General features: G+C 45.4%; 1 long non-coding RNA gene across 1 annotated transcript; it reads right to left on the reverse strand.

The window, feature by feature from the left end:
* Positions 1–1510: 1510 nt before the first annotated feature.
* On the reverse strand, positions 1511–4033 carry LOC122153154. The gene is made up of 3 exons (XR_006164989.1): positions 3889–4033; positions 2365–2397; positions 1511–1615 (listed from the first exon to the last, which is right to left on the reverse strand). It is a non-coding gene; the product is annotated as an uncharacterized LOC122153154 (long non-coding RNA).
* Between the last annotated feature and the right edge of the window lie 14396 nt (positions 4034–18429).

Consider the following 18429-nt stretch of genomic DNA (forward strand, 5'->3'; position numbering starts at 1 on the left):
ACAACCTTTAGAGCTTAAGCCAATCAGCTAGTGACTAGTAGGCATAATAGTGTTGTCTGTATAAATATATGTACCCTGACCAATAAACACACACATGTAGATTGATGCTCTATCACCCACATTGAACCCGTCTCAGCGTGTCGTTCGTCCACGGCTCCGCACTTTACCTGCTTCTGTCCTTCTCTGTTACGAAGGGCTTTCATCTGCAGTGAGGGCAACACAAGGAACGGCTCCCTTGCAGGCTGTGGTATCTGCTATCACTGAAACCTCTCACAAGAGTCCTTTATAAAACTGGAAAGAAAGCCAAGGCAGTTCATAATATATAGAGAATAGCAAAGCCCTTACCTAAATGAATGAATGAGTGAATGTCTTGTTACGGTAAATACAAACTACTTGAATACTGAATGCTTGCCCTGAACACAACTCCAATAGAAACATTTGATTTTACTGCTAACAGTACTTATCTCAAAAAATCAAAAGGCAGCCAGCATTGTTGGAAACTGGAACCTTACAGATGTCTAAATATACTGCCTTATGGTAACTGCAGAACCAAGATTATTATTTTTTCTCCTTTTTTCTGACTGCTTTTCAAGTTGTGAGTGGGCGTATTTTAATTAATCCAATAATGATTTTTGAGATAGTGATTGATGTAGTTTAAACCTGGCTGGCAGCCAAGCACCACACAGCTGCTCACTCACCCTCCCCTCCCTCGGGGGTGAGGGAGAGAAATGGCAGGGTAAAGCTAAAGAGACTCGTAGGTTGAGATAAAAACAGTGTAATTTTTTTTTTTTTTTTCAGTAAAATACAAAGGGGTAATGCACAATGTGATTGCTCACCACCTGCCCACTGATGCCCAGCCCATTCCCAGCCAGTGATCCCAGAGAAGTGAAGATCCCAAAACTGCAATCCCAGAAGCGAGAGCCCTCCCTTCCCGACCACCCCTCCTCTATACACCGAGCACGACATTACATGATGGGGATTATTTCACTGGCTAATTTGTGTCCAGTGCTCTTGCTCTGCTCCCTCCCAGCTTCTTGTGCACCCACGCACAGGCAGGACATGGGGAGTTGGAGAGTCTTAGAGCTCTCAGCAACAACTGAAAACATCAGTGTATTAGCAAGATTCTTCTCCTACCACACCCATTACTGAATCCAAAGCACAGCACTACTCCAGCTGCTAAGAAGGAAAATGAACTCTATCCCAGCCAAAACCAGGACAGTATCCACCCCTTATTCCAACCCATTTATGTTATGCTCAGGTTCCATGTTTCCCAGTACGTTCTAAGGAATCACCATCCCATTTCCTGGTTTTTGAGGTATACACACAGATATCATTCCCTTAGGCTCTAGGCCATCCCTCTAACATGTATAGTGAGTTCATATAGTCCATAAGTTTGGGGTCCACTGTCATGACAGTCTTTTAAGTCAGGCGGGGTGATGTGCTGTTGGTTCGGTGGGTGGAGCGGGTGGTCTTGGGCACAGCAGGGAGGAGGGCACGTAGCCTCTGCTACATCTGGAGCTCCTAGCAGCTGTATCTGGTGTGGTCCATGCTCACAGATTGCGGGCTGAAGATGTTGATCTCAAGGAAGTTGCTGGGCACCAATTCAGTCCTGAATCTATCAAAGTTCATTTCTCATTAACCTGGGTGATTCTTAATCTGATGTCGTTAGTATAATATGTACCAACCGTAGTGATGACCATCTTCAATAACAGGGTTATTTAGCAATTAACATCATACAGTTCAATTCATCAGCTATTTTTACCCAAAACCAAATCCCCTTGAGGCACACATTTGAATTCCCCGTCCTTCTGCATTACCCACCAACTGCACCCGGGTCCTTGGGCAAAAATAATCCCACGCATGAGTTTACCTTTACCAGAGGCAGGAATAACCCAGACTGTCTCCCCCAGCATAATTTTAATGTGCCCTATGGGGACTTTATCTCCATCTACAGTACGTAGGAGGTTTGACTGGGCAGGTCTATCCTGGTTGGCAGATTCTCTAGTATCTGAAATCCTGTTCACCTAAGGCCTCTGATTTTGGTGCACTAAAATGCCAGATGTTTAGTCTAATGACTTTTAATTGTACAAGGAATCACTAGGCGTTCCTCCACAGTAACTGAATTACTGAATTCTAGTTATCTTGAAAGAAACGCTATGGGTTCAGCTTGTGTTCTCGTTTCACTGCTAAAAAAAAATTGAAACTAAGCAAAACAATTCAACAAAAAGCTGTGTAAACCACATCCTGTCGATGTTCCCCACCCTGCAGCCCTTTACTCAGCAGCCTTTTCACTTGTGTGATGAAAGGCACACGCAGACCCACAGAACACACGGTGCGAGAGCACACTCACCAAAAAATACTGACATATCCCACAGGAGTATCTTGAATACCGACTTTCTGAAAAAGGAGAACATTTTGTATCCGTTGCCTAATCACCACCGGTAGAATGTTTTAGGTGACATGAACATGTTTGAATGGCTCAAACACATTCAGTGCCACTGCAGGCAGGACACCTCACCATCTACTGAGGGCCTCTGCGGCCCTGGGAGGGCAAGAAGCCGGAAAGGCTGGCAGCACTGAAGGCTCATTTCACTGTCATTAGACCCTGAAAGCAGTTAGCTTTCCCAGGGAAATAACATGACTTCTCTTGCATTTAATATTTAAAATGTGATTTAAATGTTAATAATTAATGTCAGAATACTTTTAATTTCTATCAGTGAAAGCATATGCTGCAGTCTATTCCATTTCCAGTGGGAAGGAAACTGTGGGCGCTGTGGTCTTCTGTTATTAAAGCATTACAGTAGCAGTGTGAGTCAGTAGAAATGTGAATTTGTCACAATTTCCTTGTCGGATAATATTTACAGTGTTTCAGAGTGTATGTATGTGATCAGCATTTTGTACCCGCTTGGAAATTGTATCTGGACATCTCCTTTCACGGTTTGAGTTCACACAGGCCTGGTTCCTTCAGTGCTGGCGAGGTATGAAGCCTAATCCAGCTGCAGCACACTGCTAGTGTCACGGGTCTGTCCCATTTACTGTTCACAGTCCCACTAGCAACTTCTGCAATGTTTGTTCTTTACGATAGCTATGCCATTGCAATTCAGAGTATAAGAAAGCCTTTGGGCAAGCCAAGAGTGCCAAGATCTTTAGTTTATGCTGGTCATCATTGTTTCTCAAAAAACATTGAGACATATCAAAGCAGTATCCTAGAAAAGTAGTACACGGGAGGAAGGAAGGTGAAGGAAGACACATCGGTAAAGAAAGTCACAAAGAGCTGGGGCAAACGTCTACACTACATCATGCATTGGCTTTCCCCTGCTCCCTCCCTTTTCTGAAATCCAGTGGAGCTGAAAACAGTATGCACATCCACCAGAAGAACAGAAAAGTTGACACAAGAAAAAAAGAATAAAGTAAAAAAAGCCCTGCACAGATAAAGCCACCAGAAAATAATTATCTGAAAGTCCCACAGCTTTTAGAAACACTTAGCAATTTTAATATATCATAAAAGAAACTGGCAAAAAAACAATTCAAAGAGCATAAAAGAAAAAAAAGAACTACTCATCTAGCACTATCATCAAAAGTGAAACAAAAATGTTCCCGCTAACAGCCCAATTTGCCGCTTCCCGCCCCCCCGCCCCCAGGAGACACCCCCCCCCCGCCCAAGGGGCTCGCTCCCCTCACCGCCACCCGCCCCGCCCCGCCCCGCCCGCCCCGCCCCGCCCCGCCCCGCCCCGCCCCGCCCCGCCCCTCTCTCTCCCGCGCACCGCGCCTGCGCCGGAGGGGCCAGAGCCGGCGCGCGACCGCCGGGCTGCAGGACCGCGATCGGCGCGCAGAGCGCCCGGCGGCACCGCGCACGGGGGGGGGGCGGCGGCGGCGGCGGCTCCTGACCGGGAGGAAGCGACGGGCGAGGCGGCGCCGCTCCGCAAGCACCGCCGCGTCACGGTGCCGGTAACCGCGGAGGGAGCCGCGATCGCTGCAGAGGGCGCCCCCACCGCGCCTGCGCGGCCCCGGGGCTGCAGGACCGCATTTTCGGGGAGCAGCCGGGAGCCCGCAGGAAAACACCCAAAACCGGCACCGAAACTGCACCTCGAGCCGCGCTGCGGGGGCCGCGGCGGTAGAGAGGGCTGCGCCGGGCCACGCACCACAGAGAGCAGCGCAGCTGTCCGGCGGCCGGGCCCGCGAAAACTACAGCTCCCGGCATGCCCTGGGGCAGGCACAGCATGGCGCCCGCCGCCCAGTGCCGGCAGACTACAGCTCCCGGCATGCCCTGGGGCAAGCACAGCATGGCGCCCGCCGTCCAGTGCCGGCAGACTACAGCTCCCGGCATGCCCTGGGGCAAGCACAGCATGGCGCCCGCCGTCCAGTGCCGGCAGACTGCAGCTCCCGGCATGCCCTGGGGCAAGCACAGCATGGCGCCCGCCGTCCAGTGCCGGCAGACTACAGCTCCCGGCATGCCCTGGGGCAAGCACAGCATGGCGCCCGCCGTCCAGTGCCGGCAGACTACAGCTCCCGGCATGCCCCGGGAGGCAGCTCGCCCTGCGCTCTCCCCCTGCCGGCACACAGGGCAGAACTCTCCCAGAGCTCCGAGGGTGCCGCCGGGGGTGCCACGGCCAGGCGATCCGTAAGGCTTCAGGTAGTTGTTGCATAATTTTTGAAATGAAATGTGTTACTCTGTCCAAGTCTGTTCTTTCTATTAATCCATATCTGGGATAATGTTTTCCAATAACACCTTGGATACCATGTGTAAGAAACTATGAACTAAGGGTATTGTTTATTGAAATTTATGTTAAGCTCAATGTAAAGGTTAGGCGGCAAAAGACAGAAAAACTGCTTATGCAAATAGCTGCCAGACACCGCTTGTGTGAGACAAGATAACCTGTGAGACAAGATAACCGCAATTGCTTACACAAACCAGATAGATACCGCTTGTGCAAGCAGAAGGGGTACTGATCAAAGACAACCACGAATGTAAAAATGTATAAAAAGGAACTGTTTGAACTGATCAGTACGGCAGTTGGCGGAGCGCAGACTCCCCTGCCGTCCAGCGCTGTCTTTGCTCATATTCTACTTGCTATAATTAATAAAATTATAATTGGATTATGATCCATTGTGGTCTCAATTTATAACAATTTTGGTGCCGTGACTCGGATAAGGAACGGTGGGCTTCTGTCCTCCGGGGAGGCGCCCCGCGACAATCCGCGGCCCCGCGACTGATAGCCCACCCCATCCTTACCGACGAACCTAAATTCTAGAATAATGAGCAAAGGAGAAACCGGTAAAATCCCATAAAAATTCTGTGCACGGGAGTCCGGACGAAGACGCAGGACGCGTAAGTATATTGCGAATTTGTTCGCGGGTTTACCGTTCGGGCGGGATTGGGTTTCCTGGATTATAGCGAATGAGAGGTTCGATATACTGAACCAAGCGAGTGCGGACCCTTAAGTACTGCGTTTCCCATTTCCCGCGAGGGACTGGGCCAGGAACAAGGGGAGCAAGTGAGTGTGTGTTTGTGGATAATCCAGAAGATGGGGGCGAAGGGCAGCAAGCCTTCGACTCCCATGGGAAGGGTACCCACTGTACCTAAGAATACCCCTCTGGCATATGTCTTAGACAATTGGAGATATTTCCCTGGAACACTAGGGAAAGATAAGCAGAAAATGATAGAATATTGTACTAAGATATGGGGAGGGAAGAAGATTTCTAAAAATGTCTTTTGGCCAGTCTGCGGGTCAGAAGAAGATTGGATAAAGGCAACAATTAAATCTCTGGGTTAATAATAAAAAACCCCTTAACCCAGAAGAAAGTCAGTATGCGGAAGTGTGGCTAAAAAGACCGGGAGCTAGACTTTACCTGCTGAATGAAATAAAAACTAAACAAAAGAAAAAGAAGGAAGAGTTAGACGAAACCCTTCTAACCCCCCCTCCTTACATTTCCCCTCCTGCTCCCACAGCCCCTCCAGAGGTCCCCAGAGCGCCCACTCCCCCACCGGAGTCGGAACAAGAGTCTCCCCCTCCTCCTAGACGTGTAACTAGAAGCCAAAAAGGGGCAGCTCAGATGTACCCCCTAAGGGAAATACCCATGGGGGGACCTCAACCCGTGATCGGATATATTTCCGTACCCTAAACTCGGCTGACCTACGAGATTTTAAAAGAACCGAGATGGGAAACTTAATTGAGGACCCACTCGGAGTGGCAGAAAGATTAAATCAATTTTTGGGACCAAACCTTTATACCTGGGATGAGATGCAATCTATCCTTGGTCAATTATTTACTACCGAGGAAAGAGATATGATTAGACGAGCAGGAATGAGACTGTGGGATGCTCAACATGCCCAGGGACCTCAAGCGGATATTAAATGGCCACTCCAAAGACCTAATTGGGATAATCAGGATCCGGTGCATAGAACTCATATGCAGGACCTGAGAACTATAGTAATTCAGGGAATTAGAGAAGCAGTACCCTGTGGCCAGAATATTAATAAAGCATTTAATGAAATGCAAAAGAAAGATGAGAGCCCTACTGAGTGGCTGAAACGACTGAGGAAAGCCCTTCAGCTGTATTCTGGGGTAAATCCAGATGACCCTTTAGGGCAAGCACTCCTCAAAACTCAGTTTGTGGCAAAATCATGGGAAGATATCAGAAAGAAGATTGAAAAGTTAGAAGACTGGCAGAATAGAGGGTTGGATGAATTATTGAGAGAAGCTCAGAAAGTCTATGTAAGGCGAGAGGAAGAGAGCAGCAAGCGACAAGTAAAAATGATGGTAGCAGCGGTCAGAGAGGATCGTAAAGGACGAACTGGTGAACACAGATCTGCTGGAACGAAACAAGGGAACGTAGTAGTAAAGAAGGAACAGAGATGTTGTTTTTACTGTGGAAAGAAGGGACATATAAAGAAGAATTGCAGAGAAAGGATCAGGGATGAGGAAATATTGAAAACGGAATAGGAGAGCCAGGGGCTCTATATCTTAGGGGACCGGAGTCATCATGAGCCCTTGATAAAATTAAAAATAGGTCCCCATAAACAAGAGTTCACCTTTTTAGTAGACACTGGGGCTGAAAAATCGACTATTAAACAAATACCTGAGGGATGTAAAATTTCCCCGGAAAAAGTACAAGTAATTGGGGCAAAAGGAGAACCATTTAAAGTAAACAAAATCAAAAATGTGGTATTCGAAACTGAAAATAAATTTGGAATGGGTGAACTCTTGCTCGTCCCTGAAGCAGAATTTAATCTGCTAGGACGAGATTTAATTGTTGAATTACAATTAGAAATTAAAGTGAAAAATCAAGAGCTAACAGTGTCTACTTATCCTTTGACCGTGGATGAGCAAAAACAAATTAACCCCGATGTCTGGTACTCTCCGGACACAATTAGTAGACTGGAAATCCCACCGATTAAAATCCAAGTTTCTGAACCCCACATACCTGTGAGGGTAAAGCAATATCCCATTTCCCTAGACGGACGGAGAGGATTAAAACCAGAAATTGATCGATTATTAGCACAAGGAATCTTAGAGCCTTGTATGTCACCCTTTAACACCCCCATTCTGCCTGTAAAGAAACCAAATGGGAAATACCGGCTCGTACATGATTTAAGGGAAATCGTTTAAGGGAGCACGGGGCGGCTAGGGTTAATCCCTTGCGGGGAAGTCCCAGCGGCAGGAATTCAAGGGGGGATGGGATTTGTGGATGTGCCGCTCACTAATGTAGAAGTGAGAGCGTATAAGAATGAATTTAGGAGGTTATTAGAGGACCCTGTGGGGCTGTCAGAGAAGACTGATCAATTTTTGGGACCCAGTATATATATACATGGGAGGAGATGCAGTCGATTACGGGAATTTTTTTCTCTCCTGAAGAAAGACAGATGATCAGAACGGTTGGAATGTGGATATGGGAGAGAGAAAATCAGCAGGGGATACCTGGGGAAAGGAAACTCCCTGTAACCCCTCTGCAGTGGAATCAGAATGAACAAGAGCGGAGGAGAGATATGAGTGACTCTAGGTCATTATAATAAGAGTCTGGAGGAACTCCTGAGAGAAGCACAGAAAGTAGATATTAGGAAGGATGAAGAAGAGGCTAAAACTAAAGCTAAAACTATGATAACTGCACAAGAAGCTGTTAGAAACAAACACAAGGAATCTCAGACAGGTAAATCACAAATTTGAAACAGGCAAGGGAATGAAAGGGAAGGTGGAACCAAGAGGCACCACTGGCTAGGGAAATCACAAGGGAATGTTTTCATTGTGGGAAGGGGGGGCATTATAAACAAGAATGCCCCCAGAGAATACGGGACCTGTTGGTGTTTGAAGTAACCCAACAGGATGAGGGTGGTAATCACTAGGGGTGTCAGGGACTCTACCTCCTGGGGGATATACCAACAGAAGAGCCCTTGATAAATTTGAAATTAAGACCCCAGGAGGAAGATTATGTAAAAGATACAACTTGGGCTGTAGGGGCTAAAGGTGAAGGGGTTTTCGGTCCCAGTTATAAAGAATGTGTTAATACAAGGGGAAGATCAATATGCTGTTAATGATTTGTTGTTAATGCCAGGGGTAGGATGTAATTTGCTAGGTAGAGATTTACAAGTGCAATTAGGAATAGGTGTGGTGCTGGGTGAAGGAAAACTAGTGGTTAAATTACTAGAATTATGGGAGGAGAATCGGGGAGGATATTTAGGAATGAGAGCATCACTGTTTGGATTTTATAAATTATCAAATGAAAATAAGAGAAGATCTGTTAAATAAACCTTTGCCCTATAGAGAAAAACTATTTATTGATGGGTCCTCTCGATGCCTAGAAGGAAAAATATTGGGTTATGTAATTATCGAGAGGCAGAAGATGGAAGTGTTTGAAAAGGGGAAATTACCTGCTGGGTGGTCAGCACAAGCCTGTGAACTCTATGCCCTAAAACAGACATTGGTATATTTGAGAGATAAGGAAGGGACAGTGTACACAGACTCAAAGTATGCATTTGGAGTGGTCCACACATTTGGAAAAATATGGGAAGAAAGAGGGCTTATAAATACAAAAGGGAAGGAGCTAGTACACGAGCGGCTGATCAGAGAAGTTTTAGAAGCCCTGAAGCTCCCCACAGAAATTGCAATTGTGCATGTGAAAGGACATCAGAGGGGAGCATCAATGGAAATAAGGGGGAATAATTTAGCAGATTAAGTAGCCAGAGAAGCAGCTACAGAATCATCATTGGTAGTTTTATTGGTAATAATACCAGGGGATTATGAGAATTTAGCCCCAAATTTCACAGAACAAGAAAAGGATATACTTAAAAATAAGGGGGGAAAAGATTCAGAAGGAAAATGGACTTTAGCAGATGGAAGGCAGATGTTAAATAAAACAAGATCATGAGAAATTCTGTCATTAATACATTAGAAAATACATTGGGGAACGCAATCACTTTGTGATCATTTTCTTAGACAATATGGGTGTATAGGAATATATACGGTAGCTAAACAACTAGTTGATCGATGTTTAATTTGTTAAAAAGTGAACAAAAAGGTAACAGGAAAAAAAAAAAAAAAAAAAAAAAAAGGTGGCTGGGGAACAGGAGCTAGCCATACAAAGCCTCCAGGTAGACTTAACAGAGCTACCTCAAATACAAGGGTGAAAGTATTTGTTGGTATTAGTGGCTCACTTAACTCATTGGGTGGAAGCAATCCCCCACACCGAGGGCAATGGCAAGAATGGTATCCAAGGTGTTACTGGAAAACATTATCCCCAGATATGGATTAATAGAAAGAATAGACTTGGGCGGAGGAACACATTTAATTTTAAAAATTATACAACAGCTATCTGAAGCCTTAGGGATCGAATGGGCATGGCACACCCCATGGCATCCTCGGAGTTCTGGAAGAGGAGAAAGAATGAATCAAACTTCAAAACAAACCTTGACTAAGTTAATGATTGAGACTCAGATGTCTTGGATTAAATGCCTGCCGTTGGCCTTATTAAGGATCAATACTCAGCCACGAACAGACCTGGGAATTTCTCCCTATGAAATGATGTTTGGATTACCATGTATGAGTAATGACAGGGATATTGTCATCCCTGAAGTAGGAGATCAGTATGTAAGAAAGTATGTAATAAGAATTGGTAACACTTTAATGAAACTAAGAAAGAAAGGACTTCTGCCTCAAATACCACCATTGGCTTTTAATATCCACAATGTAAAACCAGGTGATTGGGTATTGATAAAAGTGTGGAAAGATTAATCATTAACTCCCGAGTGGGAAGGTCCATTTCAGGTGCTGCTGACCACCGAGACAGCGATCCGAACAAAAGAAAAGGGGTGGACTCCTGCCTCCCGAGGAAAAGGACCGGTGGAAAAGCCTCAGGAGTGGACTGTGGTACCATCAACTGACCAACTACAAGTCACCCTCAAAGGACTAAGTAAATTCATCAGGAGGGGATTGAATGACTCTTAACCAGTGGTTTGACTGGGTTTTTGACTGGGTTCAGAGGTAACACTGTGAAAATTTACTTATTCATTTACTTACTTGCTGTATAAGGAAACAAAAACAAAAAAACAGACAAAACCAAACAAAAAAAACTGTCAGGGAAAAGCTGGCGTTTACCGAGCATTAACTGACAGACATGTGAGATTATGAGCATTTTGGAGTCAATTAGGCATTGCTAGAAAATCAACCTAATTGGGTAATACCTTGTCTCGAGTGTATGTATGGATGTCATGAAGCGTGGGTTTTGTGTGAATGTGTGATGTGTTACCGGATGTGGTATTTCTTGCAGATGGAGAAAATTGTCTTATAACTGTATAGGGAAGGGGCATGAACTGTAACCTTGATTTACGGGGAAAAAGAGGTTAGTCCCCAGAATTTGTGATGTCCCTGAGAGTTGATGGGAGGACACTATCAGGAAGTGCCAAAATTTTGCTTTGCTTAGAAACAAAGGAAGTGGCTACAAAGGAGCTGCACTTGAATTGACTAACTCTTAACACACGGATTTGTTAAACAGTAGAGGGCAAGACCGGGTTAACCTCTGTGCTCGCCACCAAGAAGACCTTTTTCTCAGCTGTGGGCTGCAACCCCATAGGCATGAGAGGTGGGAGTATATGTTATACCGGACCTCTGCTAATCATCCTGGTATGGTTTGCTTTAATAGTGGCAAATTTGTGCAGCAAGTGCTTTACTGTTATGTCCAACATCAGAGTGGCTTTGTTTTCCCAAAGACAGAAGGGTGGATGGAGATATTTTAGTGGGAAGAAGAGAATCCAAGTAAAAGATGTGACAGAAGTAAAACAGCCAGTACCAAAACCGCCGAAAAGACCTATAACAGAATTTTCAACATGGTTAACCAAAGGAGATGGTGGTTTACATAAGCAGATACAACTACATGGGTACTTGAAAGAGGAACATTTACAAGGGCAAAAGATATGTAGTAAAAAGGCAAACAAAGTGAGGGCTACCAACATCAAGGCTGCACAATAAATTGCTGCCCATGCATAAGCACGCTCCATTGTTTTCGCGGTATCGGAGGTACAAGAGTGAGAGCGCGAGTGGCGAACCTGCCTGGTCTGTAGGGATCAGGAGTCAGGGTCCACATACGCAGCAGGAAAATGGATTTCCACGCCCCCAGTCCAAAGCGCATGTGTTGCTGGAGGGTCTCGAAAGTTCGGCTATACCCGGATGGCAAAAACAACTGCCAGGCCCGCCCAGATCTAGGCAGCACAGGCATTCTGGGTGGAAGAGAAACTTCCGCTCATTGCGCACTTGGACCTTCCTCGGTCAAGCCGCTAGCCTGGGGCTGGACTATCCCACTAATCTTACTGATCCCGCTGGATTGCAATCTTGGGAAGATGGGAGTAGGGGACGATCCCGTGTGCGCCGGCCTGCTGTTGGGATTTTTCATTATATTGGTGGTGACTGTCGTTGCCATCGCGGTATGCGAGGGAATGTCTCGTGGCTGGTGTTGGAGAAGATCACCTCCTCCCCCCAATCCTCCAAGATCACGAAGACAACTAAGACGCCCTCGAAACCTTGATGAGGTGATGGAAACAGACTTATAGTTCAAAGAAGAAAATGTTGTTGATCAGAGGAGTTACCGCGCGGCGTGTGACTGGACTGTTGTTCTTGGACTCTTTCTGTCTTTCTATCGCTATCGCCCCGTGAGTAAGGGTAACAAGACATCGAAGGACAACATCCAAAGGACAGTGCTGATATCTTTGGTTCTTACTTTTTCTCTTTCTGATTGTGTCGCGTGGGACTTTGCTGGATTGTTATACAGTTAATTATTTCAGGTTCTTGTTTGCTAATAAATTGTTGATTATTGTTTACAGAGTGTCTGATAGTACGGTTGACTGTGCAGTTCGGCACACAGCTCGAATTTGCTTAACACCAACAGGTGAAACAGTAGTAGCAAATTGCATGTTGGTCACAACTTGTTGGATTAACTGAACAAAGCAAGGAATAAATAACACACGGCAAAAACATTAAGGCGACAACTGCACATAGCAGATAGAATAAGAGCTGTTTTACCTATGGTGCTCTGAAAACACCCTCAATGTTAGACTCAGAATGGTGGGATGATCTATTAGGAGCTTCCTGGTGGAAAAGATTGTTGTGAATGCGTTATGCCACGTGAAAACTATGATTGTAATTGTAAGGTATTATCTTGAGAGTGTTATGATAAATGTTGGAATTGTGGAAAAAGGTTTGTTTGCAGTGACGAAAATGAAAGTAGCATCTAATAAACAATAATAGGATAAAAGAAAAAGGGGGGATTGTAAGAAACTATGAACTAAGGGTATTGTTTATTGAAATTTATGTTAAGCTCAATGTAAAGGTTAGGCGGCAAAAGACAGAAAAACTGCTTATGCAAATAGCTGCCAGACACCGCTTGTGTGAGACAAGATAACCTGTGAGACAAGATAACCGCAATTGCTTACACAAACCAGATAGATACCGCTTGTGCAAGCAGAAGGGGTACTGATCAAAGACAACCACGAATGTAAAAATGTATAAAAAGGAACTGTTTGAACTGATCAGTACGGCAGTTGGCGGAGCGCAGACTCCCCTGCCGTCCAGCGCTGTCTTTGCTCATATTCTACTTGCTATAATTAATAAAATTATAATTGGATTATGATCCATTGTGGTCTCAATTTATAACACATGGTTGCCATTGCCCTTGGTGTGGGGGATTGCTTCCACCCTGTGAGTTAAGTGAGCCACTAATACCAACAAATACTTCCACCCTTGTATTCGAGGTAGCTCTGTTAAGTCTACCTGGAGGCTTTGTACTGCTAGCTCCTGTTCCCCAGCCACCTTTTTCTCATTACCTTTTTGTTCACTTTTTGACAAATCAGACATCGATCAACTAGTTGTTTAGCCTCCGTATATATTCCTATACACCCATATTGTCTAAGAAAATGATCACAAAGTGATTGCGTTCCCCAATGTATTTTCTGATGTATTAATGACAGAATTTCTCATGATCATGTTTTATTTAACATCTACCTTCCATCTGGTAAAGTCCATTTTCCTTCTGGATCTTTCCCCCCCCCCTTATTTTTAAGTATAACCTTCTCTTGTTCTGTGAAATTTGGGGCTAAATTCTCATAATCCCCCGTTGTTATTACCAGTAAAACTACTGATGATAATTCTGTAGCTGCTTCTCTGGCTACTTAATCTGCTAAATTATTCCCCCTTATTTCCATCGATGCTCCCCTCTGATGTCCTTTCGCATGCACAACTGCAATTTCTGTAGGGAGCTTCAGGGATTCTAAAACTTCTCTGATCAGCCGCTCGTGTACTAGCTCCTTCCCTTTTGTATTTATAAGCCCTCTTCCTTCCCATATTTTTCCAAATGTGTGGACCACTCCAAATGCATACTTCGAGTCTGTGTACACTGTCCCTTCCTTATCTCTCAAATATACCAATGTCTGTTTTAGGGCATAGAGTTCACAGGCTTGTGCTGGCCACCCAGCAGGTAATTTCCCCTTTTCAAACACTTCCATCTTCTGCCCCTCGACAATTGCATAACCCAATATTCTTTTCCCTTCTAGGCATCGAGAGGACCCATCAATAAATAGTTTTTCTCTATAGGGCAAAGGTTCATCTAACAGATCTTCTCTTATTTTCGTTTGATAATTTATAAAATCCAAACAGTGATGCTCTCATTCCTGAATATCCTCCCCGATTCTCCTCCCATAATTCTAGTAATTTAACCACTAGTTTTCCTTCATCCAGCACCACATCTATTCCTTATTGCACTTGTAAATCCCTACCTAGCAAATTACATCCTACCCCTGGCATTAACAACAGATCATTAACAGCATATTGATATTCCCCTTGTATTAACCCATTCTTTATAACTGGGACTGAAAACCCCTTCACCTTTAGCCCCTACAGCCCAAGTTGTTTCTTTTACATAATCTTCCTCCTGCGGTCTTAATTTCAAATTTATCAAGGGCTCTTCTGTTGGTATACCCCCCCAGGAGGTAGAGCCCCTGACACCCCTAGTGATTACCACCCTCATCCTGTTGGGTTACTTCAAACACCAACAGGTCCCATATTTTCGGGTGGCATTCTTGTTTACAATGCCCCCCCCCCCCCCTTCCCACAATAAAAACATCCCCTTGTGATTTCCCTAGCCAGTGGTACCTCTTGGTTCCACCTTCCCTTTCATTCCCTTGCTTGTTTCAAATTTGTGATTTCCCTTCTGAGATTCCCTGTGTTTATTTCTAACAGCTTCTTGTGCAGTTATCATAATTTTAGCTTTAGTTTTAGCCTTTTCTTCATCCTTTCTAATATCTACTTTCTGTGCTTCTCTCAGGGGTTCATCCAGACTCTTATTATAATGACCTAGAGTCACTCATATCTCTCCTCCTCTCTTGTTCAGTCTGATTCCACTGCAGAGGGGTTACAGGGAGTTTCTTTTCCCCGGGTATCCCCTGCTGATTTTCTCTCTCCCATATCCACATTCCAGACGTTCTGATCATTTGTCTTTCTTCAGGAGAAAAAAAGATTCCCATCTCCGACAGCCCCACAGGGTCCTCTAATAACTTCCTAAATTCATTCTTATACGCCCTCACTTCTACATTAGTGAGCGGCACATCCACAAATCCCAATATTGTTTCCCTTTCCAAAATCCTTCCCTTCCACTTACAACGACTTTCACACTGTCTCCCAATCCTCCTTTAATTCCAAACATACAAATACACAGACCTAATAATTATCGCCTCTCGTCTTCTGAGTATTGCGTGTCCTTATAAGCCCTCTCCTGGACACTTTAAACCCTTCGACTTTCTCTTATTAGATGCACAATGCCACCTATACCCACAACATACACATTTTACTATACCCACGTCTGACAAAAGTTTTTCCCTGTAAAGAAATTACTGGGAACAGAGGCGCAAAGGAAATAGGACAGGATCAGCTGGCTGCTCCCAATCTAGTGCAGCTGGCTGTCTGAGGGGGTTACATACAGTTTTTAACAAATATAAACTATTTCCGCGCTCCAACCACTCATTCCTTTCACACAAATAATCACTGGGTTCTAATCCAAACTAACGGAGAAGGGATTCACTCCTCTGTCTCCGATTTATACAAAGATCAATGCTTTTTACAATATATACAAATACCTAAATACAGTTCATTAATTAGACAAACTCCAAAGTTTTCAAACAGAATTCAAAAGGAGAACAAAAGAAAGAAGAGAACAAAAGAGGAAGAAAAAAGACTACAATTTCAACAAACCCAAGGTGGTCGGTGACACTCCCATGAACCCCAACAACCACTCATCCAGTTTGCTGAGGTGGTCTCCGACACTCCCATGAACCCCAGGTCTTATTACCCCTTTTAATTAATTCCGTTCCCTGTGCGCACTACCTCAATTAATCCAGTTCCTTACTTGAGTTTTAAGTTGTGCGCCAGGCGTCCCTGCGCGTCTTACCAACAACTCATATACAATTTTTAAACATAACTTTCCATAGTCCAGGCGGTCCTTGTCTGCTCCTGTAGTGGACAGCTGGGAGTGGAGATCCTCCGAGAAAAGGCTCGGGGTGCACCTAGGACGTCCACCCTTCAGCAGTCCCGGCAGCCGAGCAGAGAAGGTCCCATCTGGGTCGCCAAACTGATTTACGGATGAAAGACTTCACAACTGAGGGTTGTAAAGCAGGTATGTTTATTCAGCGCCGGGCACATGGGGGATCGCTCCGCCACAACAAGCCTGTGCCCCCCCCCCCCCGCCCCTCCCGCCTTGCTTATGTTACGAAGTGTTGCATATTCATGAGGTGTCTATACATATTCACAACCTATCCCCGCCTACCCTCCCTTCTTATTATAATTAGGTCTCCTCCTCCTTGCGGCTGCACAGTGAGTTCCTTTGGTCCTGGGCAGGGGTCGTGAAGTGCTGGGCAGTGGTCGTGGGAGGAAGTATCTCCTCTTCCTCAGTGCTGAACTTTTCATCCTGAATACCTGCGCAGTCTCTGTCGCCTCCTGGACCCGGGCTAAACCGCAGAGCGGGTTTGTGCTGGTTGTGAGGTGATCTTTTGCTGATACACACTTACTTAAGGAAAGGAAAGGGGGCCCTGTTTTGAACAGGAAATAGAGGCAGAGCAATACAAGCAATGTATCTTGTCTCGTGCAAGCATAATACCAAATTTGGTTAATATCCCATTTCACCATGCGCAGAGAGGGCTGGTGAGCATCTCCAAGGGGGGAGACCCCACACGCTCCCTGGGCAGCCCGTGCCGCAGCTTGGCAAGCAAGAGGGGCACGTGCAAGCACAGGGGTTTCAAAATCCCAGAATGTAAACCTCCTGATGGATGCAGCGGTGTCCCGTTGGTCCTCTTGATTCTCGGTGTCTTGGTGGTGGGCATCCCCCACCCTCGCTTCTCATGATACCATTTTTACCCAGTCCGAGTCCCAAAATCTCTTCCCGGTTCTGAGACACTTCATGCTCCTGCAATATCAGAGTCTCCAGCCTCTGCAGCCTCCCTATGGATTTTTTCCCAATGACGTCTAAGATCAAAACTGCCAGTGGCTGCTGCAGCCAGAGGCTGGTCTGGAGGATAAAGATCAGGCTCCTGCTCAGGTTCTACTGGACGGGGATCTAATGGATCATCATCATTCGTGTTCTTCTCAGTTGACAGCGCAGGTGCTGTGGGCGCTGATACGGCTTTAGAACCTGTGTGCTTTTTAAGTATCTCAAAGATGTTCACCAGATGGATAACAGATCTTTAGCAAGAGCATTATTCTGAGTAGCTGAGTCCCATGGTTTAACCCCAGCTTGATCCCAGATATCCCAGTCAAAACCCAATGTGCTAGTTATATCGGGGCTAGTGGTTTTCATCCATTTAAGCATTAGCCTTAAATCAAATTCTTTGTATTTACAGTCATGCTTTTTCAAAAGCTGCTTAAGTCTCTAACACCGCCTCTTCAGCCTGAGATGGTTGGTTCCCCCTAGTTCCTGACTGCTCACCTGTCAGTTCAGGCGATTATGCCGTACGGACTTCTGCGGTGCTCCCCACCGGATCCTTGCGTTCAGTCAGGCTACGCCACTGGAGTCAAGTTCAGGCCCAGGAGCCGGTCGGTCCCTGTTCGGGCACCATTTGTGGCGTATTGAGGCACGGGCTCAGATCATGGGTGATGCTGAGATGCTTTATTTCAGGCTGCTTATATACCTTTCGTAAGTTACAGCGATTTTCCATCAAGTTACAGTATTTTCCTACCAGCTTAACAACGTCAGGTGGTTACGCGCTAATTACGCAGTCCTGGCAGTCTTCCTGCTTGCTTCTTTCACAGCAGCAGCCGAAAACATCAGTGTGCTCATCAGCATTTTTCTCATAACACAGCACTCTTCTAATTACCAAAGAGAAACATTAACTCTACTTTTCCCAGGGTCGACTTAGCAGGAGCCTCTCAGTACTTGTGTTCAGGCTGAGGTGCCTGCTCCAAGGCCTAGCCTGCATTTCCATTTTGTCTCCCCCAACACTAGAGCACCACCAGCCTTGCAAGCACAGGCACGTACCTTCCTGAAGATGAGGAAGTACGAGGAGATACTCCAGATTACCACACAATGGTTTCTTCATCCATTTACCTTGAAGAACATACTACAAGGCAAGTAACGCGTTTTTGAAGGACTCTCCACCATCCCTGCACACATTCATCATTCCCAAACATTCACCACTCTACCAGTTCTTTCTGCAATGTTTCCAGCCTGAAGGAACAGAATGCTAATTGGCCTGGTTAATTTTCTATGGTAGAACAGCAGGGCCATTCTTTCTTTATACCCACATACTGGTATTGATTTGATCTTTGATGCTAGCAGCATCTATCCTCTCATTTTAGGGCAGCGTTACACCACCAGAAGAGGCTGCCATCCGACCAGAAATGGAGGAGGATGCACTGTCAAGATAGCACTAAGCATGCATATTTAAATTAACCCCCAAAACAAGGC

Source organism: Tyto alba, unplaced genomic scaffold (assembly GCF_018691265.1).
Source record: "Tyto alba isolate M040663 unplaced genomic scaffold, T.alba_DEE_v4.0 Super-Scaffold_15, whole genome shotgun sequence".
Classification (NCBI taxonomy): domain Eukaryota; kingdom Metazoa; phylum Chordata; class Aves; order Strigiformes; family Tytonidae; genus Tyto; species Tyto alba.